We start from the raw sequence: 13,505 nt of genomic DNA, 5'->3' as shown, positions 1-13,505 counted from the left end.
TTCACCACCAGATGTCAGGGTAGAGCTCATCCTGACTCTGCTTACATATACAACCAGTTGCGGATTGTCTGTCTTCCCCTTATTGCAGTGAAGTGTCCCCTGAGAAATCAACATCTCCTTTCTAAGTGCTGCTTATGTGAAGATTGGTATCTTGGCTGTTAAGACACCAAACTGAGGGTCTCCAGAGCAAAAAGCATGAACATCTGACTGTACAGGTTGGATTGGTCTTGTAGCTGCACGCTGTAACAGGTGACATCCTCTGTGGGGGAGGGAGAGAGAACACACACTGCACAGTGAGTCACTAACATCCTCACCTGGAGAGAGGAGGAGTTGCTTTTAAAGTGTGCAAAAAAGACCTGATCTAAAGCCACTTCCAGCAGCTCCCATTGCCCTGGAGCAACGAACCACGGCCAGTGGGAGCCGCGATCGGCCGAACCTGCAGACGCGGCAAGTAAACAAACCGGCCCTGCCTGCCAGGGGCTTTCCCTGAACAAGCTGCGTCCCAAGTTTGGGAAACACTGGTCTACACAATCAACAGAGTGTGCAAGTGTCTAGTTAGAAATACCATCTTAATGTTATTTGTAATCTTATGACAACTCCATTCTTCATTGTCTGCTTTTCTCTATTATCTTTCTGCTTCTCAGTGTTTTCCGGCGTTGACTCCTACAGTGCTGTTCTTCTCCGTACTATGCTTCTCTTTTTTTCATTGCATATGTTTCATCTTGTTCATGCTGTTCAATTTTTTCATCGCTGCTCCCACCCATCCATTTATGACTGCCTTTCTACCTTTCACCTGACTTTTTCCTTCTTATATATTTTGTTTCCTAAGAGGTGAAACTTTGTTTCACTTTCTTTCAAGGATTCACTCTGTTCCTCCTCCTCCTCCTCCTCCTCCTCTTCTTAGTAATTTTTCAGTCACAGCAGGGTGTCAGAGAGTCAGTTATGTATAAGTGTTACAAATGTAAGAAAGCTGTTAAAATTGTCACCCTCCTGAAAGCATATTGCCACCCGTGAGAACATATTATGTAGACCATATATGATTGCAATACAGTTCAAATTTCATCATGTTATAGATAAGATGTTATAGGCTCTAGCCTTGACTAGACCATTTATAAGGAATGTGACTGAAGAGATTGAGAACCTTGTCATCCCTGTATTGTATATTACACATTGTCACTCTGTCAAGTCAAATCCAATGTAAATGAATCACATTAATCAGAAAATGTGAATTTCTATTTGACAAGCTAAAGGAGCATAACATCTTCAATTAGATTAGCTACCTAAAATTAGCTACTGACACAAGCAAGTATACATGGTCAATTTGCCTGCCTGAAACTGAAAATCAAGTAAGACATATTAGATAACAGATAGCCCCAGAGTGAATGCAAGGCTGTAACTCACTCAAGGGGCTCTGCTGATGTCATATGAAACTAAAGTGAATTCAGATATATATTCCGTTTGGGGTCATCTTTGGTCTATGATTTATAATACATATTTTAACCTTTAAACATGCATGGATCTGTTCATCAATAATTCAGTGTTTTGGCTGCAAGGCAGTGGAAGTCGAGGACCCTTTTATAGATGCATTATTAAACCTTATGCTGATCTGGGATCGCAAATGGGAAAAATTGACCCTTCTGTTTGTCAGTCTGAGACACTGCAGAAACACAGCATTTTCTATAGGTTATCCTAAGATGATATAAATATAGCTGAGGTCAACTGGAACAGTGTACTGAATACACATCCATAGGTGGGCATTTACTATCATATAGTAAGGGTTTTCATGAACAGTCTGATTTTATACTGTCGATCTAGCTCTGATCAGAGTGAGCAAATAAGTGGTTATGTTTTGATCTGATCCTTCTCTATCACTGAGACACAAACGAGGAACCACTAGGTTTTCCAAAAGGTCAAGTTTTCCCCCTCAAAGACAGCTTTTTTTACATCAGAGATCAAGCAAAAGGACCATTTCCCCCCTTTTTTATTAACTAAAAACTACTCACCAGCAAACCTGCACCAGCAAAATTGGCCCCTACGAAGCCTTATGTTTGTTCAAGCAGGTATTTACAATATGATCATAACTATTTACTTGTGCGTGCTCATTAAGTGGCCAGATTTGAAATTATGACCCTGAAAGTCCAAGGATGGGATGGATTTTCAAAAGTACTCAGCATTGATCTAACTCTGCTCCTGTTGATGTCACAATGGGAGTTTAACCATTTTCTTTAGTGAAATCAGAGTTAGGCCATCACTGAGTGCTTTTGAGAACCCCACTCTAGGTGTTCTGATGGCTCTTGCTCTTTTATGCCTTCTAGCCATGTTTAGGCATTTTCAAACTGTTTTGGACCCTTTTGGCTGCTTTGTTCATCCATTCTGAAATTAAAATATGGTAACTCTGACAAGGTTTTTGCTCCACAAGCTTGTGAGATAGCAGAATACAATATATGTGAAAATGTGGTGGTACCTTTTCCCCCCTGCACAAGGTGTACCTTTAGGATGCAGAAAATGCCACACATGGTGTTACTGGTTAGTTTGTTAATCAGCTACCAGCCTCAATTTCTTTACTTCCAACTAGTCTAGGGAGTTTCACTTTTGTTTGCCAAACTCACACAATTAAAGCCAATCATTAGGATTTATGCAGGAGCCCAAAGATGGCATTAGTAATGTAATCAGTTTGTAGCGGATCGAGACTGACTGGTGCAGTGCCTCCTGCTGGTCGTCTTGGGAATTAGCTCTTGTCTAGCCCGGAGCACCCTCTGCAGGCTGGTGTCTTGCCTGCCTTAGGGCCCCCATGTCCCTCCTGGACCCCAGTGCTCCTTACCCTGGAGTTGTGCCCACTGCAGTACCCCCACACACTGGGTCTCCCCTCCCAAGGGAACCCCCAACCCTCTACACCCCCCTTGCCTCAGTGGCTACTGCCAGTCGTCAGCTAGCCCCCTCTCACTAGGACAAACTGCAGTCCGTAATGGCCACACATCATTGGCAAGGGGGTTGGGCCAACTGCCTCTGCCTATCCCCGGGCTGCCCCTCTGCAGCGCCAGTACCTTCTTAGGACTTAACCAAGGCTTCAGCCTGGGGAGTTGCCAGGCTGGAGCTCCCCAGCTCCTTTGCCCTTCCCCAGCACTGCTTAGCCTCAGGTACCCTTGCTCCTTCAGGCAGCTAGGTCCTTCTCTCTCCAGAGAGAGAGGGACCCTGACCCATCTTCGCCCTCAGCCCTTTTATCAGGGCCAGTTGTGGCCTGATTGGCAAAGTGGCCAGAGCTGCAGCCACACCCAATCAGCCTACCTTTTTCAGGAGCTGGGCAACTGCCTCACTACACAGTTTAAGAAATCAACACACTGAATTTTGGGAGGATAGATGTTTCGTAAACAATTTGCCATGTAAAGTATCACATACAAGGCTGAAGTGTCAAGTATCAGGGGTAGCCGTGTTAGTTTGTATCTACAAAAACAACAAGGAGTCTGGTGGCACCTTAAAGACTAACAGATTTATTTGGGCATAAGCTTTCGTGGGTAAAAACCTCACTTCTTCAGATGCATAGAGTGAAAGTTACAGATGCAGGCATTATATACTGACACATGGAGAGCAGGGAGTTACTTCGCAAGTGGAGAACCAGTGTTGACAGGGCCAATGCAGTCAGGGTGGATGTAGTCCACTCCCAATAATAGATGAGGAGGTGTCAATTCCAGGAGAGGAAAAGCTGCTTCTGTAATGAGCCAGCCACTCCCAGTCCCTATTCAAGCCCAGATTAATGGTGTTAAATTTGCAAATGAATTTTAGTTCTGCTGTTTCTCTTTGAAGTCTGTTTCTGAAGTTTTTTTGTTCAATGATAGTGACTTTTAAATCTGTAATAGAATGACCAAGGAGATTGAAGTGTTCACTTACTGGCTTATGTATGTTACCATTCCTGATGTCCGATTTGTGTCCATTTATTCTTTTGCGGAGGGACTGTCCGGTTTGGCCAATGTACATGGCAGAGGGGCATTGCTGGCACATGATGGCATATATAACATTAGTGGATGTGCAGGTGAATGAGCCCTTGATGGTGTGGCTGATGTGGTTGGGCTGAAGTGCAAGCTCTTGTGGATTCTTGCTGCAGACCAGTTATATTTCTCCTTTGTGAAGAACAGGATGAAGAAGCAAACTTTGCATATTTCAACTGTCATGGGTGTTTCTTTAAGAAAAGCAATCGGTGGACTAATTTTCTTTAAAGAGGGGGCTGATGGAGGGTTCTTCTTAAGGTGATAACAGAGACTAACCTCCTCCAACTTTACCTATTCAACTGTACCTATTCCCCGCCCTCCACTGAGAGGCAGTAGTTAGGTCAGTGGAAGAATTCTAGCGCAGTCAACAGAGAGGGTTAAGTCAGCTTAACTACATCTCTCGGATATGTGGATTTTTCACACCCCTGAGCGATGAAGCTGGGTCAACCTAACTTTTTATGTAGGCCAGGTCTCACTCTCCCCACATGTTGGATAGGGAGCCTGGCACTCAACACGGGGTTGTGAATTCTACTAGGCAGCGGGGCACCTAGAAGTCCCCCTAAGGAATTCCACCCTATTTGTTCCACCTTATTTTGGACTAGAATAAGCAAAGCAAGTGCAACTTTCAAAAGTTTATTAATAAAAAAAGCAGCAGTTCTCACATTTTTCATATTGTGGCCCACTATTTACAATGTGCTCTACTCTCAAAAGTGTCTCTGCAGCCATGACATCTTGGGAGTCCATATTCATTGTGTCTCTCTATCTTCATATAACTTTCTTCTCAAGTTTGAAAGTAAAAACGTTTTTTCAAACTGCCACCTCCAGAAACTCACCCTTGTATCCAACAGACAAGCCAGTTTCTTTCCATCCATACACCATCCCCACTCACAGGGCCAAATTATGTCCTTGGTTACACCTGTGCAATTCAACTGTCTTAAAATTACATCTTCATTAACATCTGTGCAAACCTACCAAAGGCTAATGGGGTCAGTTCAGGTATAACTGAAAGCACAATTTGAAGGCAATAGGATTACAAGTGTGACTAAGGAGACAATTCACGCAGCATGATCCAGTTAACAGGGCCCTGGCCTGGGACTCAGGGAACCTGCGTTCTACTCCCAGCTCTGTCCGACCTTGGGCAAATCATTATCTCTCTCTAACTGCATTTCCTCTCGCACCCTTTGCCAATCTTGTGAGTGTAGATTGGGACTCTCTCTCCACTATGTGGTTGCACAGTGCGGTCCACAATTACTTTAATACAAATAATAACAACAACAATGCAGAACCCCCATTAATGGTAATGATGGGCAAAATAGATTAGAAGCTCCTAGATTTATTACTATTATTATTTCACTTTTATGCATATTGCCTCCGAGTGTATAATTAGCATTACATTTGAGGAAGTGGAAATATTTGGGTTGCTGGGCATTTACACAGTAGTGTTAAAAACAGGGTGAGTTTCATTATCATATCTGATAAGTGACTACTCCAGGGACTTTGCAAGCTTGCTCCCTGCTAGTGGAATAATTTCTTCCAATACGTATAAGGTTATTTTGTTGTTAGACGAGAGTTGGTCTTTATTTTGGATTGAGAGTTTGGATCTAATTCAGATGTCAGTCTAGTTTCTTTTCCTGCTACTCCCCTCCCCTCTGGATCCTCAGAAGCCAAGATAAACCAAATTAGACTCAGTAGAACAATTTTAGAGGTGCTCTGTAAACAGGAGGTAAGTTTCAAGCCAGTGTATGTCAGTCCAAGGGACTCTGCATACATCCCATAGAATCCTGTATAACACACACACACACACACACACTTAGGTGCAAGCTACACCACCATGTTAGAGTCCCATGAGATAACTGAAGGTCTTGCTTTTGGACAGATAAACTTGAGGCCATAAAGTTGCACCTAAAACGGAAAAACTTCCCATCTTCCTCCCACAAAAGTCAGAACCAAAATTGAGAAAGTTCAACAAGAACAGTCTAGAAATCACTGCATTATCTCCTTGCAAGCTTAAGATACCGAGCATAGGAAATACCACCTGCGGGTTTCAGATATCAGTCAGAGACAGAATCTTCTGTTCTGTGGCCTGAACGGATACCTACTTTCTCCCCACCTGCAACTAACTCTCTTTACTTCCTAGAAGACTCACAGGTCTTTACACCAAGACATTTCTCCTCCTCCTTTCCTGAGAGTGAATTCCCTCAGCTGTGACAATCACTTTGATCGAATCTAGACTACTCCCATTTCTACTATACGCTCAAACCCTCTATTAACCCATCCTTCAGTGAGGTTGGCAGCTTAATTACACCTAGAAAAATCCATTCCTGGTAAGGAGGAACAAACAGAATGAAGAGTTATAGATCTTAAGGACTGAAGTTTGACTTCTTGTATAACACAGGCCATAGAACGTCACCCAGGGATTTCAGTATCAAGACTACAACTTCTGTTTGAGCGGTCACATCTCTTTCAGAAAGATATCCAATCTTGATTTAAATATTTAAAATGGCGGAGAATCCACTATGTCTCTAGGTAAATTGTTCCAACAGTTAATTACCCTCACAGTTAAATTCACACCTTGTTTTTATTCTGATTTATCTACCATCACCTTGCAACCAGCAGATCTTGTGGTCAGGCTGTCTGGAGAGGTTCAAGAACATGAGTGCCAACCTCAAGGCAGACTGTCAAAAGTAGGGCAGAGACCCCAAACTGGTGGTATGTTCTATAATTAGATTTCACCAACCCAGTAACAAATGTGAACTCCTGGATCACTGTAACACTCTTACCATGTAGTCACCGACAGTCCCCTTGGGCACTCCACGCTTGCCACTGAGCCAAGCTGGATTTAGGGATAAATGGTCGCTTACACCAAAAATCACAAAATATTCAGGTTGCTTCCAGTCCCAAGCGATGAGTCAATTTGTACCTTAGATCTCACACCAAAGACAACACTGGTAACCAATCCTATCTATTGGTAAACTAATTAAGAATTTATTAACTTGGAAAAGAAATGAGAGAGTTATTTACAGGTTAAAGCAGGCAACATATACACACAAATGAGTTCAGTCTATGGTTCCAAAAGATGACAGAGATGTAGTAATCTGTCAGTAGTGAATGTCTTTTTAGGGCTAATCCTGGTTGACCCTGGGGATTTCAGCTTTTTGTAAGAGTCCAAACAACAAAGAGATGAAAATCTTCATGTCAGCTATCTTTATTTCCCGCTCTCAGAATTCAAGCTGATGGGATGTGCCCTCTCACATGTAGCATCTTCATGGCAATATGAGAGCCATTAAACCAGCCTGTTGTGGTGGTCCACAATGGCCCATTTAGTCTTGATAGTTCTTTTATATGGGTGGGGAATTCACAAGTTCAGAACAGGCATTTTTACAACTATAAAGCAAAACTTACATATTAACTTAGATCCAGGGACACAGACATTGCAAGTAAGATTAATGCATACAGTAACTTCCAAGCATTTCATAGAGTCTAAACACTAAACACAGTGTTACAAGTTCACTACCTATCTTGAATAAGATTAATATCAGGTGGGCTGGCCTGGTTTCCAGCTATGAATTCGTCAGTGCTCGGCTGACACCTACAGACTTGGCAAGAGCTGGCACCTCATTTGCCAGCGTCACACTTGTTATGCCTTTTTCTGATCGATTAGAGGACCATTTACTATCGTATTTTTCCCCATGTATGAATTGTAGATTTACTCCTGAGGGCATTCTGTGCCAAAAAATTAAAAATTCTGCACCAAAAAAATAAAAATTCTGTGCACAACATTTTAAAATTCTGCAAAATTTTGCAAAGTTTATTTGTCAAATAAATGTGGAGGCTCCAGCATGGCATTGGGGATCACAGGCCACTGGCTGCACAGAGGTGGGTGATCACTGTGCAGCTCCCCCAGGGGACACGGACTGCTGCACCCAATCCTGACACAATACAAGGACCGGGACTGCCCCAGAAACACCCCAGGGTCCTCCCCCTTTGTGCCAGATGCACCAGTTGTGGGCAGGCAGACTCAGCAAGGCAGGATCCAAGTGTGGAGAGGCTTAGTGTGGGGGATCCAGGTGTGGGTTAAGAGGGTTCTGTGTGGGGCAATCTGGGTGTGAACGGCTCAGTAGGGGATCCAGGTGTAGGGGGGACCTGGATGCACAGGGACTTGTTGGGGGGTTCTGGGTGCAACGGTAATGGGACTCTGCAGGGGGGCCCAGGTGAAGGTGGTTGTGGCTCTGTGGGTCAGGGATCCAGGTGCAGCTGGTTGGGGCTTGGTGGAGTGGGAATCTGGGTGCAGGTGGATCATTGGGGTGGTCCAGGTGCAGGGGGAGTGGCACTCATCAGGGGGGTTTTGAGTGCGGGGGTGTGAGGCTTGGTGGGAGGGTCTGGACATGAGGGGGTCTGGATGCATGGGGGTTGGGTAGATGTGGGGAGCAGCTCTCTGTATAAGGATCTCTCCCCCTGCAGCTGAGGAGCAATGGGTGCAGGAAGCGGGGTGGACAGGGAGTTTGCAGAGCTTCCTACACCTGGGAGAGAAATCTGGGGGTGGGTCCGACCCAGCCCTGGATGCTGTGCAGGGGAAACGGAAGTCCCATCCTCCCCAGCCCAGCTAGGACTAGCAGCTGAGCCCAGCGCAGGGTAAGAGCCACTAGCCGGATCTTCTCCAGTCCTGCCCCTTGCCCCATAGTGATTTACCTCTCTGACGGCTGCCCTGGGCACCCAAAACATACGGCTGGGGAGGTCGCATGACCGCTCTTGTGGCTTCCCTTTGCCACAAGAAATCTGCAGGGGATAAATTCTGCGCATGCACAGTGGTGCAGACTTCCCTCAGGAGTATAGAGTGTGATCAAGTTGCCTTTTGACTTTCTCTTGTATACATTCAGTAGCTCAAGCTTCTTATGTCTCTCACTATGAAGCAGGTTTTTCGGACTTCAGATCATTCTTGCAGCTCTTTTCTGAACCCTTTCTAATTTGTTGACATTCTTTTTTGAAGTGCGGACACCAGAACTGGACAGTGTACTCCAGTGATGGTCTCACTAATTGTGACAGAAAAAAACCTTCTATTCACACCCTATACACCGTTGTAATAATCTTTGTACAAAATATGCCATGTGAGGTATCATTTGGAAGTGAATAACATGCAGGTCAATAATACTGTATCATGGTAAAATGTATGTAGCAACATTATATGTAAAGTTATGAATTGCCCCGTATGATGATGTTAGCACGTGTTCAAAACCAGACAGCCCTGCCTAAGCAAAAGTTGTTAAACAAGTCTACCCTAAACAAAGGAATGTGTGTTTACTTCAATTTACATAAGTAGTAAATGTGGTCCTCAAAGCAGCAGGGGGAGGAGATGGCAGGAAATAGAACAATTTGCATTTTAGCAAACACGAGTGGGGGAGGAAAGAGCATGGACTTCCTTCACCTCCATACTCCATGCCGCTTTCCTCATTGTTTGGATAAACTTTGATTTGAGGGGTAACCTTCAAAAGAATCCACTTCAAATGTTGACTGGACTATAAAAAAAAGGGGCAGAGAGCCCCAAGTTATCTCTTTCACCTAAGACGACAAAGGCACCAGCACTTTTGGGCTTCTGGGAGAGATCGTGACCAAGGAAAGGATCAGTCACCATCTTGCTGCACGAGAAAGGCCATCTTCAACAAAACCTTGAATCAAAACTTGCTGGATTAAGTTTTAGATGCATGTTTTCAGTTTTATTTGCTTCTAACCATTTCTACCTTGATCTCTTATACTCAAATTCACCTAAAACCCTAGCTTCTTTTCTTTTGCTTTATTTTTAATCTAAACCAATCCAGTGTTGTGTTTAAACTGAACTGTTTGGTGTCTACAGTTAAAGTAACAAATTGTTGAATACTGATTCCTAACAGAAGCACCAAATGTTAATACCTGAACTATCCAGGAGAGAGCTGGACATTGCAGAGCACCTGGTTTTTTGGGAAAATCCAGGAGTAGGAGCGTGTTGGGGTTACCCTGCAACTAGTAACCCAGGCTAGTGGAAGCCAGAGTGGGGCTGTAGACAGGCTGCTGGGGTCAGAGCTGCTGAACCAAGACTGTCTAGCACACAGATACTCAAGGTGTGACCCGCATGCTAATAGGCTGGTCGTGAGCAGCCCAGTTATAAGCTACAACAACAAAGCATTCTGAGGCACCCACTGTTATGGGGCAGGTGGTAACACAACCCCTCACTGGTCTGGATTGCAGCCCAGAATGTGACATTCATACAGAATAAAAAGATAGAGGCTGCCCAGCTATAGAATGAGTCATGTGGGGGCAAGGAGACAAAATACGAGGAGCGTTCTCCTGACTGTGATCAATCGCCAGTACATGTAAGGGGTGAAGAGAACAGATGCACCAAAATGCAGGATTCCAATTCAAATCATTCCATGCTCTTAAGGAAGAAATGGCAAGCCTCCAATCTCTCACAAGTTCCTTAGACTGAATTTGGCCAAGTTATTTTTTTCCTTTTTAGATACGATTGTCTACCATAATTTATCAGCATGTGGGTCAAATTGTACTGCTTGGAAAGATGGCTAAAAGAAAGTTTAAAAATCCATATATGTATAAAAATATTAAAACTAAAAAAAGACATCACATCATCATTTAGTTTTTCTTTGGCAGTGGTATGTGATCTCTTTGGAAAGCTCCAGTACACACTGCAAACCATGGGAAGAATGTGACCCAAATTAAAGCCCATAGTTAATCATTCAATGGAGGTTCAGAGGACACAGGAAAACTCATTGTAAAGTTTTCTTTAATCATGAACAATAGCATTTTTTCATGCACTTGACTGGAAATAGAAAAGATTAATTGTATATGGGAAAAAGTACTATTTTCATTTTCCATTTCAGCATTGCAGTTTTAATTTATCATCTCTAGTAGCTTTTCCGTGTTTGTCAGTTTCACGTCTATTTTCTTAAAAGTTAATCGGAAACTGAGGTTTCAACAAATTATGACCATTTCAGGCTTCACCTTTAAACTCTCCCTTCTCTCGCCACCCTTCCCACACCGACTGGATGAAATCATGTCTCCATGGAAGCCAATGGCCAAACCCCCATTGATTTCAGTAGGGCCAAGATTTCGCCCTATGCATTAATTTGAGGTGCCATCAGCAACCTCAAAGAAACCCAAGTATTTTTATTATTTGTTTTTTAATTTCTATAGGTAACAAGGGATGTTTATGCCATCTCTGTTGTTGACTGATAATGTGACACAATTATAAACGGATTGTTTTATGCCCCATCAAGAAATTCCATTTACATACAGTTTACATTGAGCACAAGCCTGTACTCATATATGGCATTTACATACTCATCAGAAAGGGATTGTGTGTGTAATATAAAAATACAATACACCAAGTTAAAACTGTTTAAAAAGTCTTTCATTTTATATTTTCTAGAAAAGGACTAGGCAACACCGTGACTGGTTGCATAATATAGAACATCCCTATTTACATAATTACCAAATAGGAAAGGTGAATGGATTGCTTAACAGACCCATTCAGTTTAATTGGTTTTTGCTTTGCATGTTGCTTAGGTTACAGATGCAATTAAAATTATATTAAGCAAAGAAGCAGTTTACCTGGATCAAAGCCAAACAATGCTTGGGACTTAATTACTTGATCATTGTTATTAACAGAGGACAGGACACAGTGTATATTAATAATCCATGCTATTATTGTTTTTCTGGCATGTAATTTTCTCTATAACAAATATACTCCAGATATTTGTGACCTAGCAATTGATGAGAGAAATACACAAACTGTTGCAGTGAACAGCTATCTGGCTTTCAGCATCAGGCAAATGAGCCTGTGTTTGACTTACCCATTGGAAACTCAGTTGGAGCTATGAACAATATATTTTTAAATTAACAGAATCTGTTCGGATTCACTTTGAAAAAAGGTTCCAGTCTGATTAATTCTTTTTTAAATCATTTATCCAATCATGCTTTCTGCTCCCAGCCTTTGGAGTCTGAGAAAACTAGGATGAAGACCATTGCCTATCATGCTGACCAATATCGTCTTATCACTTTTGTGTACTCCCTGCAGTCTGTTTGTATCCACCCTTTGTCAATTGTCTTGCACTTAGATTGTAAGCTCTGTGCAGCAGGGACTGTCTTTTTGTTTTGTGTTTGTAGAGCACCTAGCACAATGGTCTTCTTGGCCATAACGGAAGCTCCCAGATGCAACAACAATAACATAAGTTGATGCTAACAACAGTTAAAAAATAAACAACCATTCATTTGGGTTTTTCAATAGGAAAACCTCCAGCATCATTGGTTTTGTCCATCCATAGTGTTGTAGTGTTGCTAAGAAGAACATAGAATGGTACTGAAATATTTATTTCAAATAGCCAAAGTGAACATTCAAAATATACTCAGAATGAAATGAGAACATTTTAAATGTCATATTCAGAATACAGTTTGCCCATCTACATCCACATCTGGGTCCATTTACTTGCCAGAACAGTTACAAGGGTTGCGTGAGTTATCTGAACAATAGCTCATTACAACAATAAAACTTCCCTTAGAATTTTTGTCTACAAAAGCCTCAGTCATGCAAGGTGCAGAGCACCTTCAGCTCCCATTAAACCAGTGAGAGGAGAGAGCGTGCAGTACCTTGCAAGATCAGACTTTGACATGCCAGATTTTGAAGTGCTCAGAACCCACAATTGGGCCCAGATTTTCAAAAGAGCTCAGTTTTCTTTTAAGCTCGTAACAAAAGTCCAGGAGTGAAATCATAGCCCCACTGAGGTCAGGGGGACTAGATTTGCAGAAGTGTTTAGTGCCCAGCAGCTCTCATTGTGGCACTTATGGCCAGATTTCAACAGAGTTCAGCATGCAGTGTGCCGAGTTATTTTGAAAATATGGCTACTTATTTTAGTTCCTAAATGGGAGCTGAAGTCCTTTTGCAAATGCTGAGCTAACTGCACCCACATTGGCCATTCATATAGGGGTTGGTTTCCAGAAGGGACAAGGAGGGTGTGACGGGTTCCCCGTGGGGTGCCACCTGGAAGTGGGATACCACTGAGCCCCCTGACCCACCAGCCAGGGCTCCCTCTCACACTGTACTGCTGTGACAAGCTACAAAGCCCTACAGCCTGCACTTTCACCAGCATACATACAAGTAGGAACACACCCAGCTACAGTTACAAGCAGGCTCTCTGACCAGCCCCTGCATGGGAAAGCTACTCCAAAACTCCTCAGGTATGCAGGTATACCTCCTCAGGTATACCCCCTCTGGAGTAAAAACCCAAAATTATACTGTCTTGTGCTGCACAGGGAACTGTACAGCGTAAGCTCATAAAATTCATCCTCTCCCTCAATGTGGAGAGGAATATGCAACAGCCTTTTGCCCCTGAGTTATGAGTCCCACATGCTGGTTTAGACAAAGCAAAAACAAGTTTGTTAACTACAAAAGATAGATTTTAAGTGATTAGAAGTGATAGCAAACAGATCAAAGCAGATTACCTAGCAAATAAACAAAAAACACAAACTAAGCTGACAGGG

Source organism: Terrapene carolina, unplaced genomic scaffold, assembly GCF_002925995.2.
Source record: "Terrapene carolina triunguis isolate 2854851 unplaced genomic scaffold, T_m_triunguis-2.0 Scaffold22, whole genome shotgun sequence".
Lineage (NCBI taxonomy): Eukaryota > Metazoa > Chordata > Testudines > Emydidae > Terrapene > Terrapene triunguis.
Note: the sequence above shows the minus strand (reverse complement) of the source record.